General features: G+C 51.9%; 1 protein-coding gene and 1 long non-coding RNA gene across 4 annotated transcripts in view; both read left to right on the top strand.

The window, feature by feature from the left end:
* MEIS2 (Meis homeobox 2) overlaps positions 1-297 on the top strand; it is a 174,267-nt gene extending 173,970 nt beyond the window's left edge. For all 3 annotated transcript variants that reach the window (XM_069784084.1, XM_069784081.1, XM_069784083.1), the window contains exon 12: positions 1-297. This exon is cut by the window's left edge and continues 1,158 nt beyond it. The gene's annotated coding sequence lies outside the window, so the exon portion shown is untranslated.
* Positions 298-8,064: 7,767 nt separating this feature from the next.
* The window catches only part of LOC138685491 (uncharacterized), a 39,404-nt gene continuing 30,522 nt past the window's right edge, over positions 8,065-16,946 (top strand). Inside the window, exons 1-3 of the long non-coding RNA XR_011324772.1 lie at positions 8,065-8,873; positions 9,279-9,411; positions 10,962-11,123. This is a non-coding gene — a long non-coding RNA (uncharacterized lncRNA). The remainder of the gene's footprint in view (positions 8,874-9,278; positions 9,412-10,961; positions 11,124-16,946) is intronic.

Here is a 16,946-nt window from a genome sequence, read left to right as displayed (position 1 = left end):
ACTTCGTACAGAGTTCGGTCTATTAATTGTTTCATGTTAGATATTCTATGTGTTTACCTCAATTGAAAAAAAAAAAGAATGTTTTTGCTAGTATCAGATCTGCTGTGGAATTGGTATTGTATGTCCATGAATTCTTCCTTTCTCAGCACGTGTTCCTCACTAGAAGAAAATGCTGTTACCTTTAAGCTTTGTCAAAATTTACATTAAAATACTTGTATGAGGACTGTGACGTTATGTTTTAAAAAGAAAAAAAAGGTGTTAAGTCACAAAATGCGGTAATAAATATTTCATTTTTGATTTTTTGTTAGGCTTTTGTGTTTTTAATCACACTTAGGAGAGACTGAAGTTACCAGGAGAGATGTCTCAAATACATTTCTTACCAGCATTGAGAAGAAAGGTTGGAAAAATCAGGAACAAGCTTGTCATCAACATTAATAGAATAATTGAATGAAAGAACATCTGAGGTTATATATTTCTGCTGATTATCAATACTATATTTATGTCAGATTAAACAAAAATTTGAAATATTCTCTCACCAGCTTGCATTTCAGAGAGCTGTGTCTAATATCTGTACTGTCTGCTAATAACACAGAAGCTGAGTTTGAGTTGCGAAGGCCCAGATACGAGACCAGTAAGCCCGTGTGTGTTAAGTGTATGTGTGCGCGCATCCATAACCACCACGGACCTTAACTCCAGCTGCGGAGCTCAGAGGTGAAGGATGGCTGCAATGCAGGAGTAGGTTCGGAAGTTTGAGGAGGAGAAAAGCAGCTTTGAGTTTAATGAGAGTTTTACCTGTGTGAGGATTGTGTAATCTAGCTTCTGAGACAGTTTTACTGCTTTTCTTGCCTTCAGTTGTTTTCAGAAGGAAAAAAAAAAAAAAAAAAGACCATCCACTAATGAGGGAAAATGTTAATTTGACATTTTGTATATAAATAGCTGGTGCAGAATCACGGGTGAGGGTTTGGTTTTACTTAAACAAAAGCTTGTGGCATTTTGAAGCAACTAAAGGAGAGTTGGAACTAGGAAGACATGAGCGTAGCTGGAAACAGCCACCTTTGACTGCCCTCGGTTGCACTGTTAAGTCAGTGAGAGCAGGATGGGGCCCAAAGAGCAGGGGAAAGCTCTGGCTTTATTTCTGGGAGAAGGGGAGTGGGAAAGGGCTTGTAATTACCTTAACTTTCCAGGAAACAAACGTTACCGGCTTCAACATCTGTAAATTTGTAACCCTTCTCCTCCTTCCTCCTCCTCGTCATTCCAGCCGGCTGGGGTGTTATTAAAAACTTTGACTGACAACTTCTAGCTCTGGAATGTGGAAAGAGGCTCAGCCTCGTAGTTAATGTTTAATTTCTGAGCTGAGTAAATGGACCCACGCTGCTGGCGACAGAAGGGAGGATGCCAGTAGAATGGGTGTGAGGATTTATTTAGCAATCGGGTCCTGCTTTGTGGGCATCTTTTTAAGGCATTCGTATGAAATTTAAAGGACAAAAATTCCCCGCTTGGCTTTGGTGCTCTCTGTCCCGGTTAAAATCACATCGACCCTTCAGTCGCGTAAGAAGAGCACGCCCCGGGTTCCCATTTCCAAATTCCTTCATTATTGTGGATGCGGAAAATACGAAGGCAAGATTGTTTGTGTTAGCACTTTAAAAGGGGAGGCTTTTTTATTATTATTTTATTTTTTTTAAAATCTACTTTATTTTCTTGCAGATCTTTTCTTTACAATTTGAGGAGAAATGTCAGCAAATGTCCTCGCACTGGTGGAAGGACAGGGGAGAATTTATCCATAGTAGATTATTGTCTTTTATAATGAACTAAATATTTGCATTGCTGTGTTGTCTTTTATTTTCTTTCTCCCCCCCCCCCCGCCCCCCTCTTTGGGCTGTGCTCTTCGTGAGATGCGTTGCTGAAATCCAAGGTACAATAACGTGCAGAGATTTCTCCATCTGAGATTTACTGTTTAGCAGGGAAGGTTCCGATTTTGGTATTTTTAAGAACCGCTCAGCTGTCAAAAGCAACCAAAACGGGAATAATGTTTTGACAGCGGTATAGTGTTAAAGAAAATACTCTAGTCTGAATAAAAATTGCTTATGCTGTGGGAAACGGAGGGTAACGGAAGAAACACCTTTTGTTTACACACACACATGTTTATAATCCCAAATTTCCATTTCTCCGAGCGGGTCTGGGCTGGGAGTTGTAGCCGCCACAAACGAGGGATTTTTCTTCCAGATTTTGCTGCCTTGCAGGCGAAGAGAGGAGGGACGCGCACCTCCGCCGGCGCGGCCGCCCGAGCCCTGCCCGCCGCGGCGAGCGGGCACCGCGGGGCCGAAGAGGAGATGCCGGGGTGGGGAGCCGGGCGCTCCCCCCCTTTCGCTCATAGCCGCGGAGAGAGCGAGGGAGAGAAAATTGCCCCAGACCAGGTTTGCGAGGGCTGGGGGGGGCCGGGCAGGGGCCGGGGCCGGGCAGGGGAAGGGCTGCGGCGGGGGCGCAAGCGGGACCCGCTTGCCCGGCCGGTGCCGCCGGCGGGTTTTGCCCGTCGCTCCGGCGGCCCCCCGAGGGGAGCGGGGGTCTCCCGGCCGCGGCCGTGCGGGGGCCGGCGCGAAGCCCCCGGCCCCGCGGCAGCCCCGGCGCGCGTGCGGGGAAGGAGCCCCGCGGGGCCCGGGAAACGCCCGAAGCCGCTCCCCACGCGCGGCCGCGTCCCCGCGCCGCGTGGAGGGGCCGGAGCGGGCTCCGCTGGGCGGGAGGGTGTCTCCGCCCGACGGGCCTCCCCTACCACGTCCCGGGGTTCGGCCGAGGGGAAGCGGGGCCGGCTTTTTAACTCTTCCGACGGCGCTTTCGGAGAGATCGGCCCCGCGGGCGCGGCGCAAGAGAGAGCCGGCTCCCCGGCTCCGGGCTCAGGAGGACGGTGCGGGATGAGAGGCGGGGGGGGAGGTTTGCAGGCAGATTTTAATATTAATAGTTTCGGTGGCGAGAAAGAGACAGGCAGAAGGGAGGTTGCTCCTCTGGGCAGAGTCTCTGCGACAGTGATGATGGATGACCCCGCACAGCTAAACAACTCCTCCCCTTCATCCCCACACCGTGTCAAAGCTACTTTACTTGCAGCTTTAGGAATAAAATAAATAAACACCCTCGCCCCCTTCCTCGCATCGATTTATGGATCATTATGAATCAATTACTGCTCTCAATATTTTAGAATCTGCTTACATAAAAAGGGGGGGGGTCTGCGGCCGGAAAAAAAGCATTAATCTTTGCCTTAGTGAGGAAGACGGAGTCTTCTTGTGGAGTCCTGTGACTAAAAAGATCGCTGCTAATAATTCGGGTTTGACCGTTTGCCAAGAGCCGCATTGCTGGGGGGGGGGGGGGGGGTGTAGGTGCGCATCTCCGAGAGCGACTTGCGAACTGGGGGGGTCCACAACGCGCGCAGGGAAAGAGCAGTGACTCCGTGGGCTGCGTGTAACCTCATTGCTTAACTCTTCCAGAGGAAGGGGGGGGAGAGAGGGAGAAAGAAGCAAGCCCCATAACACCCCCCCCCCGCCCCAAATACTTGACGTGGTGCGGGAGAGGGAGCGGGGCCGGGGCTGCGCGCCCGCGGGGCAGGGCAGCAGAGCGGAGCCCGGCTCGGTGGCTGCGTGCTCTGGGAAGGAGGAGGCTTCAGCAGGGGCAGAAAGTGTGTGAAGTTGGATTTCTCTCGCTTTCTCTGTATTCTCCCATTTGCAGCAGTGTTTGAGGATCTCAAGGTGTTTCTATGGCTACCTTGTGTATGTGGGAGGGTCATATGTGGGGGTGCCCAAGAGAAAAGGCAGCTCTTGGGTGATCATTTATCAATGTCACCCACATAATGATTCTCTCTGCAGCCTTCTATTGATGAGGATAATTACATTAGCTCAGAGTGACTGATCAATGAAAAACCACCAAACAAAAACTTCTTTACTCTCCTATAATACCAAAAACCGATACAGAAATAAGATAGAAAGCGAGGGTGGGATTTCCCTTTCCTTTCCCTTCAGCAATGATTTTTTTTTTTTTCCACGAACAAGGGAGAGTAAGGAAATTTTATCCCATTCCTTTCCTTCCTTTATAAAAGAGGCTACCATTTTGTGAAAACGTTCCCTGAAACCTCTTGGCATCACTCCTTGCCCGCTAAAGGCAAATCGTTATTTAAAGAATGAACTCCCGCTTCTCCCCTGGATCCCGAATCCTTTGCTTTTACACTTGTGTTTTGTTATCGGGGGGTGGCGGGTGGCGGGGGAGGGAAGAGCGCGGTAGTTTGGAGCTGCGAGGAGGGCAAGGGAAGGCAAATAACTTTTCTTTCGCAATCGCAACTGTCTCTCTGTTTGTCAGGTTTTCTTTGTTTTTATCACTTCATAAAGTGGCTCTATTAAAGATGGAATGTGGCCTCCCCGAGATGCTGCTCTGTCGGTGAAAGTTTGCAATTAAATTACGGGTTCGTTCTTTCCAGAGTTAAAAATCAATGTTTTCTCAATTAAAGGGAATTTTAATGCTTTTACTTGGGAGTTGTTAAGGACGCCGTAAATTTTATTGTGCCTCTAAGCTCCGAAGCCCTGCCAGCGGACAGGTTGATATTCATGTCGTTTTGGGGGGAAGAAGTTGGTGCCGGTTTTGTTCTCTCTCTCTCTAAAGGGCCTTCTTCGGAAAACTCAATCATGTTGAATAACCGCAAGACAAACTGATGCAAAGGGGGCGGGGGAGTCAAGGCTGTTCCTCCTGCCCTCCCCTCCCCACGTCGCACCGGCTACCAGCCCCTCTGGCTTTGGCGGCGAAGTCTGCCTTACCGTGGTTCCACGGGGCGCAGGGGCGGGTGGTCGTTCAGCTGGTTTTACGGAGGAAGGGGGAAATGTCTGAATTTAGGAGCACGTGTTTCGAACAAGCCCCCCCTGCCCCTCCCGGCACCCTCTGAGGGCGGCTGAGCGGAGGGGTGAGGGTGGGCTGCGCTGGGCACCACGGCCGCAGCGATCCCCCGGGGGGGACGACGGGGGGGACACGGGCGCGACCGTCACACTCCACGGGGGGCTGCTCAAAAGATCTTTCTTTAAGCAGACGTAGCGCTAATGAAGGAACATGTCCGGTCCTGGTGATGACCTTCCATTTCTGTAAGCGCCCACTCACAGAGATGGCTGCAAGTTAAGACCGGGGCAGAAAGGCGAGGCGGAATAGGGTTGGCAGAGGCGCCCCCCCCCCCCCCCCCCGAATATTTTGTCTTTACAGGCTACTGCCAAGTAAAACCCCCATCAGGAGGCTGATCCTGAACCCCTTTACACGGGGTTAATTCCTCGGGCCGCCCGAGAGTTGGTCCCCGGGCCGTGCGATCAGAAATAGGCCCCTCTCGCCTGGGTTTGTCCGAAGCGGGTTTAAAACGCCTTGAACGAGCTCCACGACGAACCGGTGCAAACTCCTTTGATTAAAGCCACCGTCAGATTCTTCGAGATTAGGAGAGAGAAACCGCAGAGTAGGAGGTATTTATTATTTATGCTCCAGTCCGCTGTGAACAGTTGGAAGGGGAGGATTAGCGAGCGCGTCTCAAGGAGAGACGGCGAAAGCGCGCGCGAGCCGTGCCCCCCTCTGTGGTTTGGACCAAGCGAGTCCATCCCCCCCCCCCCCGCCCCCCGCCAGCCCCCCCAGCTGCGCCCCCCAACCCGGGGGCCACCAGCTCCTCCTCCCGCTCGCCGCGCCGGCAGGCAGCGTCCCGCATCACTTCGTTAACGACCCGACATTAGTAATGCGATCTCTCTGATTTTCACTCCGGTTTGATATTGTTCTTGTCTGGTGCGTGGCACTAAACTCGGCTAGTCCTTGGGAAAATCGGAAAGAAAGGGAAGGGGGGGCTTTCCGCTCTCGGGCCGGGGTCTGCGTTTAGAAATGCAGGGCAAGGGAGAAAAACAAAGCCACGATCTCGTTCTCCCCGAGCAGGTTTACTTTAGGACCTCACTTTAATGGGGGCGGGGGACGGGGCATCGCAGCCCTTGTATTTGGCTGGGGCGGAGGTAAGGAGTCGGGGAGCCTTTTTTTTTTTTCTCTCCCCCCGCCTTTCTTTTTTCCTTTTCTTTTCTGCGGCTGCGGCTCCCCAATTCGGAAACATTTTCAAATCTATGAGCCTTGAATGGACAAATACTCGCTATTAATATGGGACATGGACGAGTGGCAAAAAACCTGAATGGGAACTGCGCGGTAGCTTTGGGAGAAACTAACGATGTGCTTCAGCTCTTGCCATTACAGGGAAGGAGAGGGGGGGAAGCCCCTTCTGATTAATAACTAGCAGGGTAATGTTGAGGGCTTTTTCTGCCCGATTGCCTTTTTGAATTAGAGCCGATTTCTTCACACTTCAATAGGGCCTGTCTCTTTTAAAATGACTGACAGATTTGTTTCTCCTTTTTTCTCTCCCTGAGACTTAATGATGTAAATTTTCTAATTAGTTAAATCGCGTTGCTTAAAGGCCTTAATATTTACCGGGCAAGGAATGATAGCCGCGTTCGGATCTCTCGAAATAACCAGCGAAATAACATTAGGCTTTTTAAAGAGGGAGGGGGGCAGAGCGGAGGGAGGGGCGGCTCGGGGAAATATCACGTAAAATGAGAGCTAAAGTTCAGCCCGGAGCTTCTTCCCTCCTCCCCCTACGCCCCCGAACCCGCTTTTATTTTTCAATCAGCTAAGATTTAATTAGGAGCCCCCAGGCCGGACGATCTGATATTTTCTCATTAGTTTCCCATCAGTAATCTTGAGTGTTAGATTGGCTTAAAGGTTGTCAACATTTGACCAATTTTATTTAAGGCAAAGAAATCACGCGTTATAGCTCCGGGACCCGAGATCTGAAAATAAATCCTGCCCGGATCAGCGGAACTAACAGGCGAAAAAAATGTTGACAATTCATCGGCGTATTTAATAAGTTGCATAATGTATAGTACGCGCACGCACACGCACACGCACACGCACACGCAGGGAGAGAGCCACGTGCGGCGCAGCGCCTGCACGGGGCGTCCAGCGCCCGCTAACGCGCGCACCTGGACGGAGGGGCCGCGACGCTGTGCGAGGGTGCGCGCGCGCGCGTGCCTGCGCGCGCGCGTGCCCGCGCGTGTGCGCACACGCGTGTCCGTGGGCGGGCGGCGCGGCGCGGCGCGGCGGCGCGGGGCCGCCAGGCGCAACGTCGGAGCGCCCCCTGCTGGCCGCGCCCGGCGCCGCCGCGGAGGAGAGCCCCACGCCCGCCCCGCGCGCGGGCAGCGCGCCCCTGCCCGCCCCCCCCCCCCCCCCCCGGGCGCCCCTGCGGCAGGGCGGGCGGTGCTGGGCGACGGGGGGACGGGACCCAAACTCGGCTGCCTGCGCCCCGGCGCCCCGCGCGGCTCCCCCCCCCCCCCCCCCCGCCCCGCCGCCCCCCGGCCCCCCCGCGCGCCTGGCCGCAGGCGCGGAGCAAGGCAACGGGGGGAGCGCAAAGGGCGATAAAGCACTGCCAAACGAGTGTCACGTGACCCCGGTAATTTATAGGTAAGCCCCCGGTTTCATGTCTATTGAAAACACGACGGAGGGGGGAAACCCACCGGTCTGCGGCGATTTCCCCCCGACTTTTCCCCTCAGAGGCAGCGGGCCGTTCCGCGCCTCCCTGCCGCCGCCGTCCCGCGCGCACACACGCGTGTCAGCCCGCCGTGTCCCCCCCCCCGCGCCCGCTCCCCAGGCCGGCTCCGCCGTCCCCGCCGCCCGCCGACCAGGAGGGGAGCGGGCAAGCGGCCGGGCAGGGGCGCGGGGTGCGCGGAGCCCGGCCCCGGCCGCGACCCCGGCGGGGAGAGCGGGCGCGGGGCAGGGGGAGCGCTGCCGCGGGGGGGGGGGGCGCCCTGCCGTGGGCAGCCGCGCTGCGCGCCCGCGGGTGCCGGCCCGCCGGGGGGACCGGGGCAGCGCGGGGGGCGGGGGGGGGGGCGGCGAAGGCAGAACTGCGCTCGGGAGCCGCCGACGCCATCGTAAATCGCCCGCCTTTAAAGAGGCACCCCGGCCTCTCGGTGCGCCGGGGTGCTACAGTTACGTATTTACGGGTTACAGGGTTATTTTGCCCCTTGAAAAAAAACCCACAACCAAACCAAAACGGAAAGAAATCACGCAAAACCGACTCTCGAGCCTGCGTCCAGGCCGTTGGTGCAGGGCTGTGCCAGACAGAGTCCGGCCAAAGCAACGCTTCGCGGAAGATCTGGCTTGCCGGACCGAGAGAGTAGTTGCTGAAATTTATTTTCTTTTAAAAAATGTGCGTGCAAGGGAATGGGGGAGGGTGGAAGAGAATATTTATCAGAATACCAGAAGACACCTTTCTTGAAACAAAGGCAAGGAGAATCATCTCCATTGCAAATCCGTCAGGCAGAGACCAAATAACAATATTTATAGGAAGGCATTCAAAAATACAGTGTGCTTAAACAACAACAACAACAACCGCTTACTCCAGTTGCTACAGCGCAGCTTAATAAAAAATTAGCCTTAGTGACAGTCTTGTCAACATCTTAAGTAAATTATCATAGCGCTGGTCTTTGGAGAAGAGAACCCACACTCCTTGCTAAAACACCTCCTATCATTAATCTTAAACCACTTGAAGATTATGATGGAAAGAAAGGGATCAGTAACCATTATCATCTCAAATTGCTGTTAAAAAACTCCGCTGTTTATTTTTGCAACCCAAGCGAATGTATCTGGGAAATGCAGAAAAGGGAAGAAAGGAAAACACAAGAAAGGCAGAACAATTGAGGCGAATCCTGTTGCAACCCCGATGATAAACACATGGAAAAAGCTGTTACTGCTCTGCGGATTGCTGGAATTTGGGTAGACATTAGAAAAATAAACAAAGCGATGGCTCCGCACCAGTTCTGTAAACGCAGCCGTACACTCAAGGAAAGGTAACTTCTTAAAATTAATCGTATTTCCCTGAATATTCGGTATTTGGCTTTAGCTGCATCGATCCTTTGATAAAGATCAAAACTATGAAAAACGTACTTGCGCCTCCTTCCACTGTTCCTGTCTGAAAACAAATTCATCTTGACCCTTTCTCGCTCGCATTTTTGTATGCGTTGCGTGTTTTCCAATAATCGTCAGAATGAGGTCTGTGGTATAATTTTATGAGGACCCGACATACTCGAAACATTTGCTCAGAGTGAAACCTTTTCAGAAGCGACCTGTGGTTTTTATTGTAGTCTCTCCTGTCAGAATATCATCCCTCTTTGAAATGCAGTTTTACGGCTGAAAAATAAAAGACTCAAAATACTCTTTTTTTTTCCCCTTTCCCCTTGTGAAACTACTTCCAGGATTTGGCAGAGAAGGGAGAATCTGATGATTTAGGGACACTGGACCTGAAATGTTACCAACGGATCTTTACACCTCCAATGACTCCACAAATCGATGTGAGCTGGGCGCACGTCTGAATACAATGAAACACAGGTTTTTGAAGTTATTCTTTCAAAATGTAGAAGTTTACACGAAGCCTTTAAAGGGCAGGGTGCACCCCGGCCGGCCCTCCTCCTTCTCCTCCTCCCCTCCCCTCCCTCGAAGCCCCAAGAAAGGGTGCCATTAAACCGGGGCGAGGCAAATTAAACCAAAGCGAACAATTATTTTCGCCTAGCAGAGCGGCATCTTCCTGTTGTTTCCGCGCTGATTCATTCCAGCAGCGGTGTACCAGAGGCAGGGGCGGGCGGGCTGCTCTCCCCCCCTCCGCCGGGGTGTGTGGGGGGGGACGGGGACGGGGGATTTGCTCCCGGAGGGAGGCTGGGCAGCGGCGCGGGGCGCTGCGCGGGGCGCTGCGCAGTGCGCTGCGCGGGGTGCTGCGCGGGGCGCTGCGCGGGGCGCGCAGGTAGGCGCGGCGGGAGCGGGAGCGGGAGCCGGAGCGGGAGCCGGAGCCGGAGCCGGAGCCGGAGCCGGAGCCGCGGTGCCCGCTCCCCCGCCGCGGCCCCGCAGTGACCCCAGCCCGGGGCTGCGGAGAGGTGAGAGGTGACGCTGCGAGCCAGCGCAGACCTGGCCCTTTTAAAGCCACAGCTAATCAGTCCTTTACTAAATTAAAATATAGGAACCAGAGGGGAAGCAATTTCGTTGTAAAGAATTACCGTGCGCGCTCCCAGAACGAAACAGTATTGAAATGAGGACGGTGCTCTCCGCAACGGAGAGATTTGTCACCCAGGAGCAGTTCGGCTAAGATAAGCTATAAAATTATACGCACGCTATGTAGATCCGATAGATCTGCACGTGGGGGAGATTCTGCGTCACACGCACACGCAACAATAAAATAAGGTTACCGAGTTGTTGAAAAACTTCAGCCCCATAAACTGTTCGGCGGGGTGACGGTCGCAAGGACACCAGGCACTGGGGTGGCTAATTGCCCGCCTAGCTAAAGACTCGGGATTCCCTTATAACACGGGAAGAAATAAAAGTGGGGGCGAAAAGCGATACATTTTCCTGTCAATTCATTTGTCTTCGATTTCAAGTTGTTCTTTAACCTCTGTGAGAAATAGGGAACTAACCGTGGTGTAGGGGGGTGTACGTGCGGGCATGGGCACCGTAGGCGCATATACTGTGTACGCATGTGTGCGTGATGTAAAAGTGTGTGTAAGCCGAGCACACGAACTGGCCCGCAAACAGTGGAAAATGGTGACAGTTCCATTTTTCCTCTTTAATTAGGAAATATTCCTTGATTGCCTTGGCACCCATTACTTCTTAATAACTCCGTAGAATCGGGAGAAGACGAATAAATGTCTGCTGCAAGTAATCTGCTATAGAGCAATTATTTTACTAGGTTAATATGCAATTGCAGGTACAACACGGTAGCCGCCACGCATGAGACGCAAAGGGGAAAAATGAAAAATCAAGACTGCTAGAGTAACGATAATGTTTGACGGTACATATGCTCCAGTGGGTCGCAGTGAGAAATATCTAGCTGTGATAACATAGCTCGGCTGCAGCTAGATTACAAAGAAACTTTCCCTTTCCGTGTGTTTCAGGCAGCGAAATGCTGGTTTGAGAAGACCGCGAGCCCGCCGCCTGCGTGCTGATATAATTAGTTTAGGTGCGGAGATGGCAGATCCGAGGGCGAGGGAAAAGACTGGGTTTCGCCAGAAAACGCTTCCCTGACGCAGCCCACGAACAGCCGCCACCCGAGGCAGGTAAGCTGCTGCGTGAAACTATTTTTAACTGAACAAAAGACTGAGCAAACATCTGACGTCAGGGAGTAGCATCCCCGGAGGGGGGGGGGGCGGCGGGCAGCGGCGCGTGGCTGCCGGGCTGCCCGCCCCTGCCCTCCCGCTGCCCGGCACCGGGGCCCGGCGTCCCCCGGCACCGGGGGCCCGGCGGGGCCCGGCCCGCGGCCTCGCCCGGCCCCCGCTCCCGGCGGAGCGCGGCGGCAGCCTCGGGGCGCGGGGGGGGGGCTGTAGTCCGCCAGGACCGGGGAGGGCTGAGGCTGCGGGGGTGGCGGGGGGGGGTGACGAAGAGCAGGTAGGGCGCCCGCCGGGGGAAGGCTCTCGCTGAAGCGGGTCGGCAACTTCTGCTTGTGGTTTTGGAAGCCGGAGGTGGCTTTGATCCAGGGGGGTCCGCCGCGCCGACCTGCGAGGCGCCCCCGAAGGCTGCCGGCGCCGGGCGAGCGGGCGCTGCTCCCGGCGGGCTGGGCGCCGCAGCCGTGCGAGACCGGCACGTCCGTGGGCGGGGGGTGACAGCCCAGGCCTCCCGCGGCGCCGGGGACCCAACTTCTGCTCCCACGTGAACGCGGATAAAGGCGAGAAACGCTCCGAAGCTCAGGAGAAGCGCTGGGCTGGCTTTACCGCCGGCCTCACCCGCGGGGGTCGCGAAGGCGACCGGCCGCTCTTCCCTGCTAAACCGCCCCTTGGCGCTGAGGGGGGGTCGTCGCCCCCCCGCGGCTCCGGGGTACTCGCCCCTCCGGTGCCGGCAGGCAAAGCTCTGCCCCCCGCCTCTTTCTGACGACCGCCAACTTTGGAAATCCGCTAGCGGGCCACCTTTTCCCTCGGTTTGGAACACGGATCCTTCGCCTTTCCCTCCCTCGCCCCCCGCCCCCCAGCCTTCCCCGCAAGCGGCGGGGCTCGGCGGCGGCGGCACCGGGCGGCCTGGCCGGGGGACGCCCTGCGGCTGGGGCCGCCCCGCTCCGGCCGGGCCGGGGGCTGCGCTCCGCTCTTCCTCGCAGGGGCGCCGGCAGCCGGGCAGGGCGGGGGAGGAGGAGGAGGAGGAAGGGGGGGGCGATCACCGGGGCTGGGGGGGGCGACGGGACGCACACACCTTTCCCGCAGCGGGCGGTTGCAGCGGGTCGCTGCCAGCACCAAACGCCGCAACCCCCGGGCGACCTGTCAGCTCCGCCGCCCCCCCCCCCCCCGGCCCCCGGCCCCCCGCCTCGCCTCTCGCCAGAGTCAACACGGAGCTGCGATCCATTTGGGCGATTTAGTTAAAATAAATAAACCCGCGAAGATTCACTAGCGAGCCATGCATCATCGACCCGGAGGTTTATTAAGAGGCTCGTTACAGCCGCGGCTGCGGCCCCTGCTCCGCCGCGGCTGGGTGGGGGGAGGCTGCGGCAGCCCGGCTCGCCCCCGTCCCCTCGCGGCAGCCCCCCGGCAGGGAGCCGGCCCCCCCCGCCGGACAGCCGCCCTCTCCTCACCCCCCATCCCCGCCGAGCCCACGGGCAGGGCAGGGCAGGGCAGGGCAGGGGGGGCAGCGGCCCACCCGACGGCTGCTGCACAGCGCCCTTCCTCCGGTCCCGGGGTGTCTGGGGGAGGGAGAGGAGGGTCGGGAGACATTGTTGTCGGTGGCGATTGTTAACCCAAATAATAATAATAATAAGGAAGAATCGTTACAGCTGGGTGCCGGCTGAATATGGCAATTACTATTATTGCCAATCACGATTAGAAATAATTATCCCGAAAGCACGGGGGGTTCAGCTGCCACGGTGTTTTGAATAATCGCTTCAAAATGAAGGGCAAAATACTAGGCTCACGCACAGGGACGACCGCAAACTTTCGGCTGCAGCAGTCTGTGGAGGAGACCCTGCCACGGGTGAGCTCTCCTTCACTTGCGAAGCTTCCATTGCCCAGCTAGCGCAGGCCCGGCGCCGGTTTGGTCCCCCAGCGCCCTGCGCGGCGGCCCCCCCGGCGTGTCCGTCCGTCCTGCTCCCCTCCACCAAGGTCCCCGGGCGCACCGGGGGGCCAGGCCCCTTCTCGAGGCAGCGGTGCGCTGTGCTCGGGTCCCTCCGTCTGAAATAAAAACGAGGCAAGCAGATTACGAGGGCTAACGTGGTCCCAGGCTGGAACTCCGCTTGCTCTGTTTATGTTGTGCGGCTCGACACAGGCCCTCTCATTTTAGCTATTTGAAATGATGTGTGACTGGGAGGAGGTCACAGGTGACTGGCGAGTTCAGCCTACTTAGCTCAATTATCCAAGTTTCATTTCCAAATTGTGTTCAATTTGATCTTCCTGCCTCCCTCCAAATTACCTTAGAGAAAAAAAAAAAAATCAAATGAAAGCAGACAATTTAAGCCAAATCCTGTATACCATTATTTATATGCAAAATCATTTTTGTGATATATATTCCCCTTAATGGTTATGGGATGCCAGATCTTTCCACGTGGATTTACAAACCTAGCCATCAAATTATTTCAAAGGCGGGCCTATTAGGGACAAAAATAATTATGAACTTTCAGAAGCTTTGTAAAAAAATAAGTTTCTGAATATTGTCTCTTTAAATTTTACTTAAGTTTTGTTTTTAATTTAAGCCTGGAGGCACAGTAGAGAGACATGCAGACTCTAATAAGGAGTTTGGAAAATAATGTGCTGTAATCCGGTGCCGAGCTGTTTCTCCATAAAATATGGATAAGGAATCAATTCATAAGCGCAAATATCTACTAGGACTGAGTTTTAACATAACATTTCACATGAGCATCCTTATATGCATTATTAAGGAGATAACAAAAGTGCTTCAAATCAAGCCCTATACAGTCACATCTGGAAATGCTCTTTTCTGTCTAATTTTCATTTTTTTCCCTTGAAAAAAAATGTTAGAAGAAAAACTAGTCTGTCCCCTTGTATATTAACTGTTACCATCAGCTTTTAATCAGCAACGTGTATAGTTAGATTTACAGAATCCATTCCATGTTGCCCCTTTTGGAGAACAGTAAAATGAAGATAGTATCTTTATTCATTTATAGAGTCTGATGTTAAAACCAAAACCACACACAAATAGTGTATACATTGCTTTATGCATATAGACAGGCATGTAGGTACATAGACACAACACACTTATACATGGAAACAAGTCATGACCATGTGTTGGAAAACATAATAAAAAGTATCTGTGCGTTTCACCAGATCCTAAGTCAGACATCATCAGATAAGAAGTGGTCTAGGGAAAACTCGTTTCAAATCAGACACAGCTAATTTCTGAAGGTACTGGAACTCTAGCAAGCTTTGCTGTACGATGTTCAATCGCTGTCGGTTTTAGAGGACGCTCTTTAAGCCTTTCAGTCAAATAAAGCATTGCCACTTAGCAATGAAGGGTTAATAAACTTCCCACAGGTTGCAAATTGTTGATACAGGTTTGGGGTTTTCTTCGCTAACGTATAATTTAATGGAATTATATTCTGAGGACAAAGATAAAAGGAGTCTCTAACATCTACTACTACCCTTTTTCTTTTTTTTTTTTTTTTAAATGAATATGATATTTTTCCTTCAAATGGAAAGGCAAGCAAAGTATTTTCCAAACAGAAACAGCAAAGATTACTTAGAAGAAAAACACAGGCGTTGTTTTTTTTTAAATACTCTGGAGTTTTCTGAACAACTCTGATGTACTCACATTCTTATCACAACTATTTTCTTTTTATTATTGTAAGTGGATATTCAAGCTAAATTGATGCTTTATGTATATTCTGTCTCAATCTGTAATACACTATTCTCTGTAAGGAGATAATTTGAAAAAAAAATACAAAAAAGAAGCAGCGATACCACTGACAACAATTTACTTAAATTCACAGACCTTGAAATTGATGCATCTCCTATCAATCATAGTCAGAAGCCACAGTAAAACACATCTAACATTTGTATATCAAAACTGGGACTAAAAAAACCACCCTGTTTTGTTCAATTTAAATGTCCTTCAACATGTTGTCATTTTATACACTGATATTACTGGGGGATTTTTACTATGGGTTAGCTTTCTTCTGTCAAACATATGCAAGACAGTAACCTTGCAAAATTAAAGTGCATGCCATTATACTGCACAGATGTTTGTTCTCACTCAGTTACTGACAATGAAATACTTATTAAATAATAATAAGGAGATATTGACTTCTCTATTCTGTCGATATGAAGATCTGTTGATCTGTGAGGTTAATATTGATGAGGCAGGGTGAGGTAAACGTTTCATCAGGAGGGCAAATAAATCCCAATACCGGCATAAAAAATAAAACCTCCAACTTTGTACATACACTGAAACTAATCCTTTTTGTATTTATTGGGTAGATGAGCACCAGTTCAACCTATCAGCATGCGCAAGCTAATGCTGAAGTAAATCCTTGACACTACTTTCAGGAAACATATTCCAAAAATGTCTATCATAGGTATTTAAAACTAAGCTCAAACGGTGCCAAGCACTTACGGTCTTTAGTCATGCTGCATGTACTGTTGCAAATGGCACATTTCCTTTAAGTATTACTGGAAGGCTGTACATACAACCTCAATATTCTTCACATTAAGGGGATTTCTGTTTGAGCTGGAGAAATGCCTTTTTTTTTTTTAATAGGATGAGCTCTCTGTCAAAATATTATTTTTTATTTGTTATCTCATCAAAACGTCACTGAAAGTTCCCTCTCTTTACCCTCTGCCACAGAACACAATAGTGTACACACTTTGAACAATACAAAGAGCCATTTAACTTGATGGGTCTGGCAGAAGAAGCTACTTTCTTGTTCATTATTATCTTTAGATTTTCCTTCATTGTGTTTAAGGGAAGCTCAGAGCTGCTCATTTTAGAAGAATATTCCATCAGTCAGGTAGGTCTCATACTTTGACAGCACTATTTCAGCATGTTATTTTTAATGTATGGTACTTATACCTGTAAACAATCTGTGTAACTTGCTTCTGGGCTCTTGAATAGAAATTAAAAAGATGTGACCTAAGATGTAAGGCGATAAGAGGCCGTACGTTTTTGGATACAAGCGCCAAAAGACGCATTTGTCAATTTTCCCCTTTCCATTATCAATTAAAGCCTCCATCCTGTGATTAGGTTTGCAGGGGCAAAACACACAAACAAAGCAGCTCTCCCCACAGTGTGACTGTTGACAAGGAAAGAGCTCAATCACACGGAGCTTACTGTAAGGCAGTGACCTAAAAATCAAAACATTACTTCAGCTGCCCTTGCCAGAGACCGCAGCCTGCTTTCTAGGGCAGAAGAGCCCTTTTCTCAACCTCCTCCCTCTCGCCCGTCTGCAGCAGAACTGTTGTGCCTCAGCAGGGAAAGTCGGGCGAGCACTCGGCGCTTTCTCTGCGTTACTGTGACATCTCGTTGGTAGGACAGTGCAGGGAAAATCACATTATTGCTATTTGCGTTGCTCCTGTTCCAAAGGTGCGAGGCTGGCCATCTGCTGCTCCTGCCAGCGATCACGAAGGGCTCTAATACCTTTTATTTTGTTGTTTGTAAAAGGCGATGACTTTTGTCTGAGAAAGGTAACAAAACCACTTCTTTTTTTGAGCTCATGTTTTCTTGCCCTTCTCATGCCCTTCTTCCTGGCACGTGTTCAGCAGAACGTCGTTGCTGGTTTTTTTTGCATCTTAGGCCATGATGCTGTTTGAAGGCTTCTCTCTGTGAATTCCTGCGTTCACCCAAATCTCTGTTAAAGGCAGTGGGATTTTGTGTGCTTGTGTTTTGCCATGCTGGCTGCTTTTGACTGTTTTTAGGTATCTTTGTCCTTCTATACCTGGAGAAGCTTTCTCCTACAA

Source organism: Haliaeetus albicilla, chromosome 5, assembly GCF_947461875.1.
Source record: "Haliaeetus albicilla chromosome 5, bHalAlb1.1, whole genome shotgun sequence".
NCBI lineage: Eukaryota > Metazoa > Chordata > Aves > Accipitriformes > Accipitridae > Haliaeetus > Haliaeetus albicilla.
The sequence above is the reverse complement of the archived record's forward strand: the minus strand, read 5'-3'. Positions and strand labels throughout refer to the sequence as shown.